Source organism: Idiotropiscis lumnitzeri, unplaced genomic scaffold (assembly GCF_059441095.1).
Source record: "Idiotropiscis lumnitzeri isolate Australia: NSW breed Sydney's pygmy pipehorse unplaced genomic scaffold, RoL_Ilum_1.0 HiC_scaffold_37, whole genome shotgun sequence".
Lineage (NCBI taxonomy): Eukaryota > Metazoa > Chordata > Actinopteri > Syngnathiformes > Syngnathidae > Idiotropiscis > Idiotropiscis lumnitzeri.
The window spans coordinates 528,365-548,487 of record NW_028283575.1 but is presented as its reverse complement, the minus strand read 5'-3'; the positions used below and the strand labels follow the sequence as shown (position 1 = coordinate 548,487).

The 20,123-nt window shown below is 42.4% G+C and overlaps 1 long non-coding RNA gene across 1 annotated transcript; it reads right to left on the bottom strand.

Moving 5' to 3' along the window:
• Positions 1-12,360: 12,360 nt before the first annotated feature.
• Positions 12,361-18,311, bottom strand: LOC148315801 (uncharacterized). Its single transcript, XR_015840559.1, has 3 exons — positions 18,221-18,311; positions 12,519-12,619; positions 12,361-12,442 (listed from the first exon to the last, which is right to left on the bottom strand). It is a non-coding gene; the product is annotated as an uncharacterized LOC148315801 (long non-coding RNA).
• Between the last annotated feature and the right edge of the window lie 1,812 nt (positions 18,312-20,123).

Below are 20,123 nucleotides of genomic sequence, written 5' to 3'. Positions count from 1 at the left end.
GGAGGGCATGCTCGCGTCACAGTAAGCCGAAGAGGAGCACCTTCCCCGGGCACGGGCGGTGCCAAGCGGCCCCTAAGTTTAACCGAATGGAAGTTCCGGGGGAGGAGGGCGGGCGTGTGTCACAGTTAAGCCGAATTGGAGCACCTCTTCCGCCCGGGCACGAGCGGAGCGCGAGGCTGTCAGTTATGAATGAATAAATGAATAAATAAATAAAGAATGCCACCTTTCATTTCACAGGGCACACCGGACGGCGTACCAGCAGGTAAAAGTCGGAGTAATTAAATAAATACAAAAAGAATGGCTGGGGAATAAAAAAATAATACGTTTTAATAATAATTTGGTTTTTTTGTTATAAAATGAATTTCACTCTCTCTCTCCCCGTATATATATATATATATATATATATATATATATATATATATATTTATTATATATATTGTATATTTTTTTTAAGCATTTTTGAAGGTGCGCCGCTACTTCGCGGATTTTCAGTTTTCGCGGGTGGTCTCGGTCCCCATTAACCGCGATAACCGAGGGTTCACTGTACTCCATAAAATTTACAAAAAGCGAGGTGAAACACTCAATCAGGGCTGCTTTTTTGAACATTTCTCAAGGGCCATGGCGAGCCATTTAAAAAAAGCTGCACAACTAACGTATAAAATATTGATAAATTTGCTCGGCCTGATGTGTGTGTAAAGTTTCACGAGTTGTCGTTCATATTTAGAACCTCATAATCAGCGTTGTTTTATTGCCGAACAGTGCAATGCCACTCCCACAACTTTTCACGAAAAAGGACTAATTTCGTATTGTGACATCCTCATGGCCGAAACAGTCATCCGAGCATATATGAGGGCGACCTTGTTGAGTTGCACGGAGAAAAACATCCAAGAAAATAACTTGTATTAGCTTTTACCAGTTGGTGGCGCTACTACTACGATGAAAAATAAGTCGGTAGATGTCTTCAGGGCTGAAGTATCCTCAAATGTGTACAACTTCGAGAAGATAGGATCATCTGAGTCATGTTGCCGGAGCTTTTGTTGCCACAGAGTACAATCGGACTTTTCAGCACCGTAATAGCCACGCCTTTTGCCAAAACGTCACAAAATTCGGCAGAGAGTAAGATCATTGTCTTGAGTCTTTTCTGACTAATTTTCAGTCGGATTCGTCAAAAGGGCACCGTGCAGTACGTGAAAATTAAAATAAAAACAAATTTTTGATTCCACTTGGCGGCGCTGTGTGTATAACAAAATAATAACATTAAGATGTCTTCAGGTCGGGACGTTTTATTTACAGGTGAAGGTTTGGATTTTTAGGAGCATGTGCAGGGGAGTTATTAAGCATTCATTCATTTGTATTAGGTTCATTTTGTCTTCTTATTATTGATATTTGACTGATTCATTAAAAGCAGACAATTATGTTTTAGGTTAATTTTTTACCTGACATGTTTCGGCGAGTCTTTTGCCTTCTTCAGAGTGTCGCATGATGGTGTCTTGAGACCCGTCTTTATCAGCTGATGTTCCATGAGGGTGTGACTTACCTGTCAAAAAAATGAAAAAATCAGAGCTGTAAAAGAACAAGCACAACATGAACATTACAAATCAGCAATCACTGACCGCTGCAAAAGGGAAAACCACATCATGGACCGGGAGAAGGGCAGGGTCATCCGCACCGAAGAGAATAAACAACAGCGCTGGATCAGAGAGGCCATTGAGATCTGCAAGCGAGGCATAAAAACCATGAACAGAGACAAGGGAGCCTTCATCCTCTCTACCACCTGGAGCAGCATTTTGGCGGAGTGAACGGACAGCGGGGGGCGTGACTTGCCTTCATTCTTGTGACAGGTAAGTCACGCCCTCATGGAACATCAGCTGATAAAGACGGGCCACAAGACACCATCATGTGACACTCTGAAGAAGGCGAAAGACTTTCGTATTGTGACATCCTCAAGGCCTAAACACTCATCCGAGCAAATGTAAGGTAGATTTTGTTAACCTGCCCGGAGAAAAAAATCAACGAAAATAATTTGTATTTGTTTTAACCAGTTGGTGGCGCTACCACTGCGATCAAAAATAAGTTGGCAGCCGTCTTCAGGGCCTGAATATCCTCAAATGTGAAAAATTTCGAGAAGATGGATCATCTGAATCATTTTGCAGGAACTTTTGTTGCCACGGAGAATAATCAGACTCTGCGGCACCGTAATAGCCACGCCCTTCGAAGGAAAGTCACAAAAATAGGGATAGAGTAAGATCAATGTCTTGAGTCTTTTCTAGCCAATTTTCAATCAGATTCGTTAAAAGGGCACCGTGCAGTACGTCAAAATGTAAAAAATGATATTGATTGGCGCAAGGTGTATAACTGAATATAAACATATAGATGTCTTCAGGTACAGACTCTTTATGTACATGTGAAGTTTTGGATTTTTAGCAGCATGTGCAGGAGAGTTATTAAGCATTTTGTCCATTGCGGCGAAGGAAATCTTAAGTGAAAACTTTGATGCCCCGCCCCCGTCATATAGTATTTCGGAAACAAAAAATTTTAGCCCCAGTGTTTGTCCCAGGTCTTCAGAAGCTACAGACAGAATTTTAAGGCAATCAGATGAAGCCTTTAGGATCAGGGTGCAAAAGAATGACCCCTGTAAACATGCAAAAAAGGGCAAAAGTCGGACTTTCAAAAATTCATAACTCACTTCTTGTTCATATTAGACATTAAAATATCAAATTTTTCGCCATGCCCGATGAGACTGCCAACTTTGGTGAGTTTTTGTGCATGTTTCGGGGGTCAAAAATGCGATCGAACAATCGGAAAAATAATAATAATAATAATTTCTACAAAAACAATAGGGACTTCGCAGCGGTCGCTGCTCAGGCCCTAATAATAATAATAATAATTATAATAAAAGTAATAATATTTTCTACAAAAACAATAGGGACCTCGCCGCGGTCGCTGCTCGGGCCCCAATAATAATTTCTACACAAAGTCCATTGTGGTGACCCGCCCCCTTTTAAGTAAATTCAAAATGGCCGACTTCCTGTAAAACCTAGCTCATTGCTCCAAGAGACTTTTTTGTAGGTCTTGGTCTTATACATACAGTGAACCCTCGCTACTTCGCGGTTCACCTTTCGCGGGTTCAGTGCTTCGCGGGTCTAAAAAATATTCGGGGGCATTGTAGTTTCGCCGAGCGGCACGACGGGGCGCTGGAGCGGTTAGACGGCCGGCGTGCGCCGAAGAAGAGCGTGGGCGAAGAGGAGAGTGGACGAAGAAGAGCACGTTCCCCCGGACACGATCGGTGGCGACGTTTCGCGCGGTTCGGACCGTACCAGAGCTCCGGCCAGCGTGCGTGGCAGTTAAGCCGTAGAGGAGCACCTTCCCCGGGCACGGGCGGTGCCAAGCGGCCCCTAAGTTTAACCGAATGGAAGCTCCGGAGGAGGAGGGCATGCTCGCGTCACAGTAAGCCGAAGAGGAGCACCTTCCCCGGGCACGGGCGGTTCCAAGCGGCCCCTAAGTTTAACCGAATGGAAGCTCCGGAGGAGGAGGGCATGCTCGCGTCACAGTAAGCCGAAGAGGAGCACCTTCCCCGGGCACGGGCGGTTCCAAGCGGCCCCTAAGTTTAACCGAATGGAAGCTCCGGAGGAGGAGGGCATGCTCGCGTCACAGTAAGCCGAAGAGGAGCACCTTCCCCGGGCACGGGCGGTGCCAAGCGGCCCCTAAGTTTAACCGAATGGAAGCTCCGGGGGAGGAGGACGGGCGTGTGTCACAGTTAAGCCAAATTGGAGCACCTCTTCTGCCCGGGCACGAGCGGAGCGCGAGGCTGTCAGTTATGAATGAATAAATGAATAAATAAATAAAGAATGCCACCTTTCATTTCACAGGGCACACCGGACGGCGTACCAGCAGGTAAAAGTCGGAGTAATTAAATAAATACAAAAAGAATGGCTGGGGAATAAAAAAATAATACGTTTTAATAATAATTTGGTTTTTTTGTTATAACATGAATTTCACTCTCTCTCTCCCTGTATATATATATATATATATATATATATATATATATATATATTTATTATATATATTGTATATTTTTTTTAAGCATTTTTGAAGGTGCGCCGCTACTTCGCGGATTTTCAGTTTTCGCGGGTGGTCTCGGTCCCCATTAACCGCGATAACCGAGGGTTCACTGTACTCCATAAAATTTACAAAAAGCGAGGTGAAACACTCAACCAGAGCTGCTTTTTTTTAACATTTCTCGAGGGCCATGGCGAGCCATTTCAAAAAAGCTGCACAACTAACTTATAAAATATTGATAAATTTGCTCGGCCTGATGTGTGTGTAAAGTTTTACGAGTTGTCGTTCATATTTAGAACCTCATAATCAGCTTTGTTTTATTGCCGAACAGTGCAATGCCACTCCCACAACTTTTCACGAAAAATCACGAATTTCGTATTGTGACATCCTCATGGCCGAAACAGTCATCCGAGCATATATGAGGGCGACCTTGTTGAGTTGCACGGAGAAAAACATCCAAGAAAATAACTTGTATTAGCTTTTACCAGTTGGTGGCGCTACTACTACGATGTAAAATAAGTTGGTAGATGTCTTCAGGGCTGAAGTATCCTCAAATGTGTACAACTTCGAGAAGATAGGATCATCTGAGTCATGTTGCCGGAGCTTTTGTTGCCACAAAGTACAATCGGACTTTTCAGCACCTTAATAGCCACGCCTTTTGCCAAAACGTCACAAAATTCGGCAGAGAGTAAGATCATTGTCTTGAGTCTTTTCTGACTAATTTTCAGTCGGATTCGTCAAAAGGGCACCGTGCAGTACGTGAAAATTAAAATAAAAACAAATTTTTGATTCCACTTGGCGGCACTGTGTGTATAACAAAATAATAGCATTAAGATGTCTTCAGGTCGGGACGTTTTATTTACAGGTGAAGGTTTGGATTTTTAGGAGCATGTGCAGGGGAGTTATTAAGCATTCATTTATTTGTATTAGGTTCATTTTGTCTTCTTATTATTGATATTTGACTGATTCATTAAAAGCAGACAATTATGTTTTAGGTTAATTTTTTACCTGACATGTTTCGGCGAGTCTTTCGCCTTCTTCAGAGTGTCGCATGATGGTGTCTTGAGACCCGTCTTTATCAGCTGATGTTCCATGAGGGTGTGACTTACCTGTCAAAAAAATGAAAAATCAGAGCAGTAAAAGAACAAGCACAACATGAACATTACAAATCAGCAATCACTGACCACTGCAAAAGGGAAAACCACATCATGGACCGGGAGAAGGGCAGGGTCATCCGCACCGAAGAGAACAAACAACAGCGCTGGATCAGAGAGGCCATTGAGATCTGCAAGCGAGGCATAAAAACCATGAACAGAGACAAGGGAGCCTTCATCCTCTCTACCACCTGGAGCAGCATTTTGGCGGAGTGAACGGACAGCGGGGGGCGTGACTTGCCTTCGTTCTTGTGACAGGTAAGTCACGCCCTCATGGAACATCAGCTGATAAAGACGGGCCACAAGACACCATCATGTGACACTCTGAAGAAGGCAAAAGACTTTCGTATTGTGACATCCTCAAGGCCTAAACACTCATCCGAGCAAATGTAAGGTAGATTTTGTTAACCTGCCCGGAGAAAAAAATCTACGAAAATAATTTGTATTTGTTTTAACCAGTTGGTGGCGCTACCACTGCGATCAAAAATAAGTTGGCAGCCGTCTTCAGGGCCTGAATATCCTCAAATGTGAAAAATTTCGAGAAGATGGATCATCTGAATCATTTTGCAGGAACTTTTGTTGCCACGGAGAATAATCAGACTCTGCGGCACCGTAATAGCCACGCCCTTCGAAGGAAAGTCACAAAAATAGGGATAGAGTAAGATCAATGTCTTGAGTCTTTTCTAGCCAATTTTCAATCAGATTCGTTAAAAGGGCACCGTGCAGTACGTCAAAATGTAAAAAATGATATTGATTGGCGCAAGGTGTATAACTGAATATAAACATATAGATGTCTTCAGGTACAGACTCTTTATGTACATGAATAGAATAGAAATAGAAATCCCTTTATTGTCATTGTACACAAGTGTGCAACGAGATTAGAGGGCTCCCCTCTCCAGTGCAATACAACAATAATACAGACAAATATATAAATTAGATGAATAAATAAGAATGGAATAAGAAGTTTTGGATTTTTAGCAGCATGTGCAGGAGAGTTATTAAGCATTTTGTCCATTGCGGCGAAGGAAATCTTAAGTGAAAACTTTGATGCCCCGCCCCCGTCATATAGTATTTCGGAAACAAAAAATTTTAGCCCCAGTGTTTGTGCCAGGTCTTCAGATGCTCCAGACAGAACTTTAAGGCAATCAGATGAAGCCTTTAGGATCAAGGTGCAAAAGAATGACCCCTGTAAACATGCAAAAAAGGGCAAAAGTCGGACTTTCAAAAATTCATAACTCACTTCCTGTTCATATTAGACGTTAAAAAATATCAAATTTTTCGCCATGCCCGATGAGACTGCCAAGTTTGGTGAGTTTTTGTGCATGTTTCGGGGGTCAAAAATGCGATCGAACAATCGGAAAAATAATAATAATAATAATTTCTACAAAAACAATAGGGACTTCGCAGCGGTCGCTGCTCAGGCCCTAATAATAATAATAATAATAATAATAATAAAAGTAATAATAATTTCTACAAAAACAATAGGGACCTCGCCGCGGTCGCTGCTCGGGCCCCAATAATAATTTCTACACAAAGTCCATTGTGGAGACCCGCCCCCTTTTAAGTAAATTCAAAATGGCCGACTTCCTGTAAAACCTAGCTCATTGCTCCAAGAGACTTTTTTGTAGGTCTTGGTCTTATACATACAGTGAACCCTCGCTACTTCGAGGTTCACCTTTCGCGGGTTCAGTGCTTCGCGGGTCTAAAAAATATTCGGGGGCATTGTAGTTTCGCCGAGCGGCACGACGGGGCGCTGGAGCGGTTAGACGGCCGGCGGGCGCCGAAGAAGAGCGTGGGAGAAGAGGAGAGTGGACGAAGAAGAGCACGTTCCCCCGGACACGATCGGTGGCGACGTTTCGCGCGGTTCGGACCGTACCAGAGCTCCGGCCGGCGTGCGTGGCAGTTAAGCCGTAGAGGAGCACCTTCCCCGGGCACGGGCGGTTCCAAGCGGCCCCTGAGTTTAACCGAATGGAAGCTCCGGAGGAGGAGGGCATGCTCGCGTCACAGTAAGTCGAAGAGGAGCACCTTCCCCGGGCACGGGCGGTTCCAGGCGGCCCCTAAGTTTAACCGAATGGAAGCTCCGGAGGAGGAGGGCATGCTCGCGTCACAGTAAGCCGAAGAGGAGCACCTTCCCCGGGCACGGGCGGTGCCAAGCGGCCCCTAAGTTTAACCGAATGGAAGCTCCGGGGGAGGAGGGCGGGCGTGTGTCACAGTTAAGCCGAATTGGAGCACCTCTTCTGCCCGGGCACGAGCGGAGCGCGAGGCTGTCAGTTATGAATGAATAAATGTAATAAATAAATAAAGAATGCCACCTTTCATTTCACAGGGCACACCGGACGGCGTACCAGCAGGTAAAAGTCGGAGTAATTAAATAAATACAAAAAGAATGGTTGGGGAATAAAAAAATAATAAGTTTTAATAATAATTTGTTTTTTTTGTTATAACATGAATTTCACTCTCTCTCTCTCTCTCTCCCCCCGTATATATATATATATATATATATATATATATATATATATATATATTTATATATTTATTATATATATTGTATATTTTTTTAAAGCATTTTTGAAGGTGCGCCGCTACTTCGCGGATTTTCAGTTTTCGCGGATGGTCTCGGTCCCCATTAACCGCGATAACCGAGGGTTCACTGTACTCCATAAAATTTACAAAAAGCGAGGTGAAACACTCAACCAGGGCTGCTTTTTTGAACATTTCTCGAGGGCCATGGTGAGCCATTTAAAAAAAGCTGCACAACTAACGTATAAAATATTGATAAATTTGCTCGGCCTGATGTGTGTGTAAAGTTTCACGAGTTGTTGTTCATATTTAGAACCTCATAATCAGCGTTGTTTTATTGCCGAACAGTGCAATGCCACTCCCACAACTTTTCATGAAAAAGGACAAATTTCGTATTATGACGTCCTCATGGCCCGAAACAGTCATCCGAGCATATACGAGGGCGACCTTGTTGAGTTGCACGGAGAAAAACATCCAAGAAAATAACTTGTATTAGCTATTAGCAGTTGGTGGCGCTACTACTACGATGAAAAATAAGTTGGTAGATGTCTTCAGGGCTTAAGTATCCTCAAATGTGTGCAACTTCGAGAAGATAGGATCATCTGACTCATGTTGCTGGAGTTTTTGTTGCCACAGAGTACAATCGGACTTTTCAGCACCGTAATAGCCACGCCTTTTGCCAAAATGTCACAAAATTCGGCAGAGAGTAAGATCATTGTCTAGAGTCTTTTCTGACTAATTTTCAGTCGGATTCGTCAAAAGGGCACCGTGCAGTGCGTGAAAATTAAAATAAAAAAATTTTTTGATTCCACTTGGCGGCACTGTGTGTATAACAAAATAATAACATTAAGATGTCTTCAGGTCGGGACGTTTTATTTACAGGTGAAGGTTTGGATTTTTAGGAGCATGTGCAGGGGAGTTATTAAGCATTCATTTATTTGTATTAGGTTCATTTTGTCTTCTTATTATTGATATTTGACTGATTCATTAAAAGCAGACAATTATGTTTTAGGATAATTTTTTACCTGACATGTTTCGGCGAGTCTTTCGCCTTCTTCAGAGTGTCGCATGATGGTGTCATGAGCTGATGTTCCATGAGGGTGTGGCTTACCTGTCAAAAAAATGAAAAAAATCAGAGCAGTAAAAGAACAAGCACAACATGAACATTACAAATCAGCAATCACTGACCACTGCAAAAGGGAAAACCACATCATGGACCGGGAGAAGGGCAGGGTCATCCGCACAGAAGAGAACAAACAACAGCGCTGGATCAGAGAGGCCATTGAGATCTGCAAGCGAGGCATAAAAACCATGAACAGAGACAAGGGAGCCTTCATCCTCTCTACCACCTGGACCAGCATCTTGGCGGAGTGAACGGACAGCGGGGGGCGTGACTTGCCTTCATTCTTGTGACAGGTAAGTCACGCCCTCATGGAACATCAGCTGATAAAGACGGGTCACAAGACACCATCATGTGACACTCTGAAGAAGGCGAAAGACTTTTGTATTGTGACATGCTCAAGGCCTAAACACTCATCCGAGCAAATATAAGGTAGATTTTGTTAACCTGCCCGGAGAAAAACATCAACGAAAATAATTTGTATTTGTTTTAACCAGTTGGTGGCGCTACCACTGCGATCAAAAATAAGTTGGCAGCCGTCTTCAGGGCCTGAATATCCTCAAATGTGAAAAATTTCGAGAAGATGGATCATCTGAATCATTTTGCAGGAACTTTTGTTGCCACGGAGAATAATCAGACTCTGCGGCACCATAATAGCCACGCCCTTCGAAGGAAAGTCACAAAAATAGGGATAGAGTAAGATCAATGTCTTGAGTCTTTTCTAGACAATTTTCAATCAGATTCGTTAAAAGGGCACCGTGCAGTACGTCAAAATGTAAAAAATGATATTGATTGGCGCAAGGTGTATAACTGAATATAAACATATAGATGTCTTCAGGTACAGACTCTTTATGTACATGTGAAGTTTTGGATTTTTAGCAGCATGTGCAGGAGAGTTATTAAGCATTTTGTCCATTGCGGCGAAGGAAATCTTAAGTGAAAACTTTGAAGCCCCGCCCCTGTCATATAGTATTTCGGAAACAAAAAATTTTAGCCCCAGTGTTTGTCCCAGGTCTTCAGATGCTACAGACAGAATTTTAAGGCAATCAGATGAAGCCTTTAGGATCAGGGTGCAAAAGAATGACCCCTGTAAACATGCAAAAAAGGGCAAAAGTCGGACTTTCAAAAATTCATAACTCACTTCCTGTTCATATTAGACGTTAAAATATCAAATTTTTCGCCATGCCCGATGAGACTGCCAAGTTTGGTGAGTTTTTGTGCATGTTTCGGGGGTCAAAAATGCGATCGAACAATCGGAAAAATAATAATAATAATAATTTCTACAAAAACAATAGGGACTTCGCAGCGGTCGCTGCTCAGGCCCTAATAATAATAATAATAATATTATTAATAATAAAAGTAATAATATTTTCTACAAAAACAATAGGGACCTCGCAGCCGTCGCAGCTCGGGCCCTAATAACAATTTCTAGAAAAACAATAGGGACCTCGCAGCGGTCACTGCTCGGGCCCTAATAATAATAATAAAAATAATAATAATTTCCACAAAAACAATGGGGACCTCGTAGCGGTCGCTGCTCGGGCCCTAATAATAATTTCTTCAAAAACAATAGGGACCTCGCCACCGTCGCTGCTCGGGCCCCAATAATAATTTCTACACAAAGTCCATTGTGGTGACCCGCCCCCTTTTAAGTAAATTAAAAATGGCCGACTTCCTGTAAAACCTAGCTCATTGCTCCAAGAGACTTTTTTGTAGGTCTTGGTCTTATACATACAGTGAACCCTCGCTACTTCGCGGTTCACCTTTCGCGGGTTCAGTGCTTCGCGGGTCTAAAAAATATTCGGGGGCATTGTAGTTTCGCCGAGCGGCACGACGGGGCGCTGGAGCAGTTAGACGGCCGGCGTGCGCCGAAGAAGAGCGTGGGCGAAGAGGAGAGTGGACGAAGAAGAGCACGTTCCCCCGGACACGATCGGTGGCGACGTTTCGCGCGGTTTGAACCGTACCAGAGCTCCGGCCGGCGTGCGTGGCAGTTAAGCCGTAGAGGAACACCTTCCCCGGGCACGGGCGGTGCCAAGCGGCCCCTAAGTTTAACCGAATGGAAGCTCCGGAGGAGGAGGGCATGCTCGCGTCACAGTAAGCCGAAGAGGAGCACCTTCCACGGGCACGGGCGGTTCCAAGCGGCCCCTAAGTTTAACCGAATGGAAGCTCCGGAGGAGGAGGGGATGCTCGCGTCACAGTAAGCCGAAGAGGAGCACCTTCCCCGGGCACGGGCGGTTTCAAGCGGCCCCTAAGTTTAACCGAATGGAAGCTCCGGAGGAGGAGGGCATGCTCGCGTCACAGTAAGCCGAAGAGGAGCACCTTCCCCGGGCATGGGCGGTGCCAAGCGGCCCCTAAGTTTAACCGAATGGAAGTTCCGGGGGAGGAGGGCGGGCGTGTGTCACAGTTAAGCCGAATTGGAGCACCTCTTCCGCCCGGGCACGAGCGGAGCGCGAGGCTGTCAGTTATGAATGAATAAATGAATAAATAAATAAAGAATGCCACCTTTCATTTCACAGGGCACACCGGACGGCGTACCATTAGGTAAAAGTCGGAGTAATTAAATAAATACAAAAAGAATGGCTGGGGAATTAAAAAATAATATGTTTTAATAATAATTTGTTTTTTTTTGTTGTAACATGAATTTCACTCTCTCTCTCCCCGTATATATATATATATATATATATATATATATATATATATATATATATATATATATTTATAAATTTGCTCGGCCTGATGTGTGTGTAAAGTTTCACGAGTTGTCGTTCATATTTACAACCTCATAATCAGCGTTGTTTTATTGCCGAACAGTGCAATGCCACTCCCACAACCTTTCACGAAAAAGGACGAATTTCGTATTGTGACATCCTCATGGCCGAAACAGTAATCCGAGCATATATGAGGGCGACCTTGTTGAGTTGCACGGAGAAAAACATCCAAGAAAATAACTTGTATTAGCTTTTACCAGTTGGTGGCGCTACTACTACGATGAAAAATAAGTTGGTAGAAGTCTTCAGGGCTGAAGTATCCTCAAATGTGTACAACTTCGAGAAGATAGGATCATCTGAGTCATGTTGCCGGAGCTTTTGTTGTCACAAAGTACAATCGGACTTTTCAGCACCGTAATAGCCACGCCTTTTGCCAAAACGTCACAAAATTCGGCAGAGAGTAAGATCATTGTCTTGAGTCTTTTCTGACTAATTTTCAGTCGGATTCGTCAGAAGGGCACCGTGCAGTACGTGAAAATTAAAATAAAAACAAATTTTTGATTCCACTTGGCGGCGCTGTGTGTAAAACAAAATAATAACATTAAGATGTCTTCAGGTCGGGACGTTTTATTTACAGGTGAAGGTTTGGATTTTTAGGAGCGTGTGCAGGGGAGTTATTAAGCATTCATTTATTTGTATTAGGTTCATTTTGTCTTCTTATTATTGATATTTGACTGATTCATTAAAAGCAGACATTTATGTTTTAGGTTAATTTTTTACCTGACATGTTTCGGCGAGTCTTTCGCCTTCTTCAGAGTGTCGCATGATGGTGTCTTGAGACCAGTCTTTATCAGCTGATGTTCCATGAGGGTGTGACTTACCTGTCAAAAAAATTAAAAAATCAGAGCAGTAAAAGAACAAGCACAACATGAACATTACAAATCAGCAATCACTGACCACTGCAAAAGGGAAAACCACATCATGGACCGGGAGAAGGGCAGGGTCATCCGCACAGAAGAGAACAAACTACAGCGCTGGATCAGAGAGGCCATTGAGATCTGCAAGCGAGGCATAAAAACCATGAACAGAGACAAGGGAGCCTTCATCCTCTCTACCACCTGGAGCAGCGTCTTGGCGGAGTGAATGGACAGCGGGGGGCGTGACTTGCCTTCATTCTTGTGACAGGTAAGGCACGCCTTCATGGAACATCAGCTGATAAAGACAGGTCACAAGACACCATCACAGGGTTCGAAGTTAACTTTAAAAACTGCTTGCCCATAGGGCAAGTGCCACTAAAACTTGCCTTGCCCGAGTGGCCAAATTACTTGCCCAACTTGGGCAAGTGACAATTTTTTTTCTCTTGCCCTGAGTGACTTTTTGTATGACAAAGTGTCTAATTACAAATTGCATGAATTTTTTGTTCGGACAGTTCCCGCCTAGAAAGAATTAAAAATACGTTACAATCATAAGGGTTGCTTATAGAAAAATGTATCATGTATTAACACATTAATTAGGTGTCTGCTGACCCAGGATTATGTTATTGTTATGTTATGTTATATATGAAAGAGAATGTGGAATGACACTGAACGATGGAAGGTGGAAGGATGTGGAAAGATTGTGAATGACATTGAATGATTTGGAATGACACTGAAAGATTTTGAATAATACTGAATGACACTGAATGAAGTAAAACTTTCTGGGAACGGGCCAATTCAAGATAGCTGCCGCACTGTGGGGGAGGCTTTGGTACCAAATTTGGAAAGAGACCCAAACGGTTGGGTCCATTTTATATCAGTGTGGGGGTGAAACGTTGGTCTCGGCGGAGCTGTCTGAATATTGGAGAAGTTAGAAGACAAAGTAAAACAGAACAATTAAAATCACTCTTCAAATACATATTGTTTGGTGGGCAGAGCATGATTTACAGCTCACCATTTTATTGCATGCACCAAGCATGTTATACATTTTTCTGTCCATGGGATGGCGTAGTCAAGAAAAATGAAGCATCTCGAAGCCCATTCGTGTGTGAAGTATTTCCCTGCAGGGCTTGGCTGCTTTATGGGGCTTCATTTTGCCATCACTAGTTTTAGATAGTTTTAATTTTTGAAAGAGCATTTTTGTTTTAGTATTAAGGTAGGCCAGAAATGGAATGAAATGCAGAGATAGAAATGACACAGGAAAAATTTGGCTAGAAGGGCTATAATTTTCATTAAAGCAGAGAAGAAAATAGAAACTACAAAAAACATTGATGTGTACTTGTCCACTTTAAGGTAGAACTGGTTGAAGTGAAATGAGTCACAAGATTGGAAAAATAGGAAATAAAATAGAATTAACATGTTCATTTTTGTGATAAGAAATTTGTGATTAGGTGAAAAGGGGAAAAAAAAGAGAATTACAGGCTTTTCAAATAAAACAACCTAATTTAAATTGGCCAACTTGTAAAATGGAAAAGAAAATTCTAAATTATGCACAGAAAGCATGAACGTGTTGGGCAGAAGGAAGGAAAAAGAAAAGAAAGAAAGGAGGAAGCAGTAAGTCTTGTTACAAAACATTAACTTTTCAGGACGAGTTGTGGTAGCAATGGAGGATCACGTGACGTAAAAAGTCAAACATAAAAGTGTGTGTAGAAGGAGTTCTACATCAACATGCGTTTTACTCATTAGGCCGTGATACACTGACAAAATTGGACTTCAATAGAATTAATAAGCACGGGCGAATTCAAACAAACGTCAAAACTTTAAAGGGGCGCATTGTCAGTGATAAGAAAGAGAAAAGATATTGCCAGACCACTTTTCTGTAAAAACTTTCCTTGGGACGCCTCGGTGACCCCCATTAAATCCCTGACCCTTCATAGATAAAGTTGAGGCCCAGTGCCTCTCAGGGCTGTAATTTATGTGGCAGAGAAAGGTCCAACAAGCCTTGGTAATCTTTAAAACAGTATCGTCATGGCCATGGAATGGGTTGTGTATGTTGGAACTTGTGAAGATACACTACAAGATTGTATCGACAAAGCATCTTAACGCACTACCAAATTATTATAAGCCATTTGAGCAAAACAGTGACTGCAAAAAATGACTTCATTAGCCTGGGTTACTGCAGGAACCAGGGCAAAATGAATTCATTTGCATATTTAGTCACAACAATTTGGATTTCGTGGCAGAGAACCACTTAGAGTGTGATTAAGAGCTTTCACTGCTGCTTTAAGGAATCAAAAAATTACATTCTTTTCCCACCACATTCACATTGCACGCCGGCCTAATTGTCACAGGGACACATTATACTGATAAGTTGCGGTGCATTTCAGCCCAGCGTCATTTTTTCCCCGCATCATCTAGGAGGCGCCACACGACTGTGGAGCCGTCCAAATTATCACCAAACCGCGACTTGACCTTCCTCCCGACTGGAGGAACTCAGACTTGTAACACAGACCAGGTGCGCATTCCAGACTGATAAGAAGTAAAAGTGTTTGAGAACCAAGGTCGCAGCCTGAAATCAAACTGACTTTTATGCGATGGGAGTACTAACATTGTGATACCAACGGATAAGAGATTGTTAGGATAAGCAGGAAGAGCGTAGGCGGGTGTGAGCTAATTAAAATTTGGGGTTTCCCATCTTGTATGAGTTGTATGGTTACAATGTGGACTGACAGTCAAGATAAATGTTCATGCGTTCTGTCGACATTGGGCTTTAAAAACCACAACAGGAAAAGAAAAGTTGTGCATAAAGCACGTCTAAAATAGTTATTTGTGAACGCAAAATTCACTTAACAGAAAATGACACAATTACAATTGGAAACTGCCTCGCCTTTATATCGACACAGCGCAGCTAAAAGGGAAAATGAACACACCCCCACACGCACACACACGCAGAAAATCAACTTGACAATTTGATCCCACGCCAGGGAAAAAGGTACCAGTAATTGAACGCACAAATTGGGAGAACAAAGGTGCAAACATTGCTGAGGACAGGATCAGCAAATTGGCAGATGGCAAATCCTGGCTGCCTAATTCATTGATTGGAAAAGTAATAAGAGTGACACACGAGCATAACCATGAGTCAAGAGAGGGTAGTATGATATGAAATTGTTCCCACATACAGACTTTTCAACAAAAAACTTTTTTTTAGACAGTGTTATTTGTTTGAGATGCAATATTGTTTGGTTGTAATTCATATGTTTTCAAAATGGATTAAGTTGTTTCCGACAACATATGTTGATGCTAAAACAGTTGGAAAAAGTGTTGTGTAATCAAATTGTCAGGTTCAATCACCTAAGCATTCACTGAACATAGGCTAAATGAATGGAAGGAAGACAAGAGTTGATCTTTTACTCGCGAGGAGAACGAACAGAGGTGTGCTCAGTTACATCTCCAAATTCGTTCTGGAGCACACTCCGCCGAGCCCTCTATTTTATTAGGGAAGTCCCTAACAATACAATGTATTTGCACTAAGAGATGAAGGGGGGAGCACCAGCAGGAACATGTAAACATCTCAGACACAAGAGGAAAGACAGACATCAATGGCAGTCATCCACTGATTGAAAAGGCAGATATGCCCTTTTAGTGCTCTGGTACTAAAGTCTCAGTCCTTTTGTTTCAGAGGTGTGTCTCAGCACACCTCCTTTGATGTTGCAGACGTTGATCCAGTCTTCAGGCATCCGCTTCTCTGTGAAGTCTTCTCATCCATATGGTCAAACATGGGTCACGCTGTGGAACAATTCTTTTGCAATACTAATAGAGTAAAATATGGGATAAAATACATCTTCAACCTAACACAAATTATCCTGACATTTGGAATTTCAAGAAGTGATTTGAAGTGAAAATTATGCATTTTGTGAATGATGTTGTAACAAGTGGGACAGTTGTTGCAAAATTGACTCAAAGCGTCATTGTGCATACAGTCTGCAGGACTTGTGGAACGCACTAATGGGACTGTTAAGGGCAGACTTATCAAGAATATGAGGGAAAAAAAGGAGACAATGACCAGACTGTGTTTCAATCACAGCAATGAGGATAGTGCCAGCCGAAGTTAGGACACTATCCCCTATCGACTCTCAGGTTCATCAGAACCACCAGCGACTGGCACATCAGTCCCAGTCCACATGGGAAACATGTTTTGCCCAAAAAGAAAAAAAAAAAAAAAGACGCAATTACTGGCCAGTGTGTTCTGATCCACAGAGAAATCACGTCCGTGTGGGAGACCAACTCTTCTTCAAGGTGCTGAAACGACTTCGTTGGGACAAGTGAATGCTGAGATGGCCCTCGCCAGATGATTGCAGTGACCCCGACGGCAGCAAAGGTCGCGGGGCGTGGCAGCTGGATCCACCAGTTGCAGTACAAGCTTCTCCGGTTTCCAGCTAAAGGCCGAGCAACGCGAATCCCTCGAACAGGAGCCCACCTGAGTCACAATATCGGACCACACGCACATCGGAACCGCACAACCAGCCACAGATACGAATGTTGAAGCCACAGAACAAAAAGATTAGATATTGTTTGGAAATTAATGACGTACATAAAGAATTTTAGCCTTGATTGGAGAACATTACTGCATTTACATTTTTAATAAAATGAAACAATTATTGATGTTATGACCACTACGAAGAATTTGAAAGACAATATATCGGGATAATTATGGTTTTCATTTTTGTTATGTGTAGTCTGTTCATGTTGCATTATTCTTATGACAAAGATGATTATTAACTGCATGTTTGTTGCCCAAATGTACCATTACAACCTGATTGATGTTGAGAATGACGAATTCGAACTGGACAATGACAAACTCGAACTGGACACTGAAACCTAAATAACACATGGACCCTTTTGCCCCTGCCCCCACACATGCACACACATACACCACACACGAAGATCCGGGAGGTAAAGACGGCTGTCCCCTCCTACAACGAGGCAAGGGCCTCCATCAAGTCGCCGCAGAGACAAGCTATGCGTGGAGACAAGCTCTGCGTGGAGACAGTTTTGTTATTTTTCACTAGGTATATTGAAGTTTTTTTATGTTTTATTCCCAAGTGACCAACATACCATGAGAATCTCGTTCCACGCCGGAAGGGAGGAGGGGAATTTTGTCCCTACTGAGGGTTTTCGCCCCTCCACGGATGACCACACTGTTGTATGATTTCATTATGATGATCTGTCTTAAAGCCGTAAGGACATGATTTAAACCCACAAACGGGGGAATGTGAGATGGGATGAGGATATGTAAATAGTTTGTGTATTTCTAATCATGTTTTTATACACTATTTGTATCAGTTATAATTGCGCACACACACACAGACACTCACATTATTGCTTTAGCACACACGCGCACAACTGGAACACACGCACACACTTTAGTTTCGAATTCCTGACTGACTACTGTGGTTGATTGCTTCCTGCCTGCCTGCTAGAATTTCAGACAGACCTCCATTGTCTGCTTAGGTTGCTGATAAAAGACCGAACGGGTGGTAGAGAGTGAGAGAGAGTGCGCGAGATTGAACTGGCAAGACGCCTGCTTCACCTCCTGACTTCCTCTCCCATTCGCGAATGGTCAAAAACAAAACTCTAACTGGTTTGGTCTGGATTTATGCCACCTTCAGTCTAAAAATGGCGTCAGGACGTTTTAAACCTGACAGTTGCCTTGAGATCTCCGAGCTCGAACTGCCCTATTCCCACCTTGATCACAAGCTCCCATGAACCACTTGGACAGGGTTGCCTGTGTCCTTCTCGTTGATGTCCTTTGTGGCTCCATTCCTTTTCAGTGCTCCTAAAACAAAAAAGACAAGAAGCCAACTTAGTAAAGCTATTTAATGATTGTGAAACCTTATGGGACATGCTGAAATGTCTTCACACCACAATCCCTTAAAAAAAAAAAAAAAAAAAAAAATATATTACCGTATAGAACATCCGAAAAAGGCAGGTCTCGGCGCTTGTTCTTGCTACGATGTCCAAAGAGATTGTACTTCAGAGACAGAGGATTTGTCATGATGAACGCCATCATTGTTCTGACACTATCGTCCAATCCACCAATACCTGCAACCATTATAACATGGGTGTCACTCGATCCAGATAATCATCACACACTTAAAAATATTTTGGCAGTTAAACTGGGTATGATAAACGTCACAGGAAAGGAATTGTCGATTAAGTGAACAGCTTCGGTAACGCCATATACACTCAAAGGGCAAGAGCCCAACATTCTACCAAAATGATTATGATTAGGGAGGTAACGATTCACTCAAGCCCCGATTCGATTTTTGATTTTCAGTTCTCGATTTCGATTCGATATTTTAATTGTTTTAAGTTGCTGCCACGTTTGTCTCTGTGCGCTCGTGTGATGCTGCAGCGATCCACAAACAAAATATGTCTATACGTCTTGTGCATTTTGAATGGAACCAAAAAACAATACACGATGCCAAATTGTACTATTATTATGAAACTGCCTATGAGTAGTAAAAGAAATACTTGTAAAAATATTTCACATTTTTAGAGCCCCAATACATTCTTTTAAATATAGAAGGGACTGAAATCATGTGAAAATTGAGTCTTTTTCTCAGTTTCCGACTTGGGGTGAACACATTCGGCTTATCATAGTTGCAGTTGACCATCTTGAACTCTGAAGTCTTTCAACTCGGCCTTTCGAATCAGGGTTTTAGAGGTGGGGCTATTTAGTGATACAGTAGGATGGTTTGATCTCTGTAGCTCCAGAATCAGGAATGTACTGGGACTGGGGTTCCTACTTGGGTTTAGGGTACCTAATTTTATATTTCAAGAAATTAAATAATTATTTATAATTTTGAAGATAATACATTAAAATTTCATCATTTTCATACCTGCATTAGATCCTGCAGTAGACTCACAGACTCAACACGTTGGACGTACTCAAGGACCTTCTGCAGCGCCTCTCTTGGTTAGGAAGCTTTTTCTCTGTGACAATCCATGGGGAGGTGTAGATGGTACTTCGTCATCACAGGCTTCAGACTCGTCACTTGAGAAAACATCCCTGCAATGGATGCATAGACACTTGGGCATGAATGTCATTTAACAACAAAAGCTAGAACAAAAAGCTTTGCATTTAAAAGAATACATCTGTGATGGGGAAGCCAGGTTAAAGTGTTAATTTTATAATTATGTAATTAGCTGCAGGTTAGTCTAGTGAAGGTGTAATCACTTCTATTTTGGAGCATAGCTTTTGCTCTGTCCAATCATTGCCTCACCTGCTGAAACCCACATTCGGGTATTTTACAAACCAAAAACTTAAATACCTGTACAGCTCTCATTTTAAACTTATTTTCTCTAACCTTTACCCACAAAATTTGAATATTCAAAATAAAAGTACACAAAGAAGTCACAATTTTTCCACATTAGTTACTTACGTAGTTCCTCTCAAATGCAGCTCAACACTGCATTGAATTAGAGCTTGATAAGCCTACACACAAAACATACAAAGCACATTGTGGCATGATTCTGAATGAGCCAATCTAGCATTTCAACATCTGTTCAACTGTTGGAATTTTAACTATTATCTGACTCTATTAACCAACATTCATCCAACAATTATGCGCGCTCGTTTTGGACA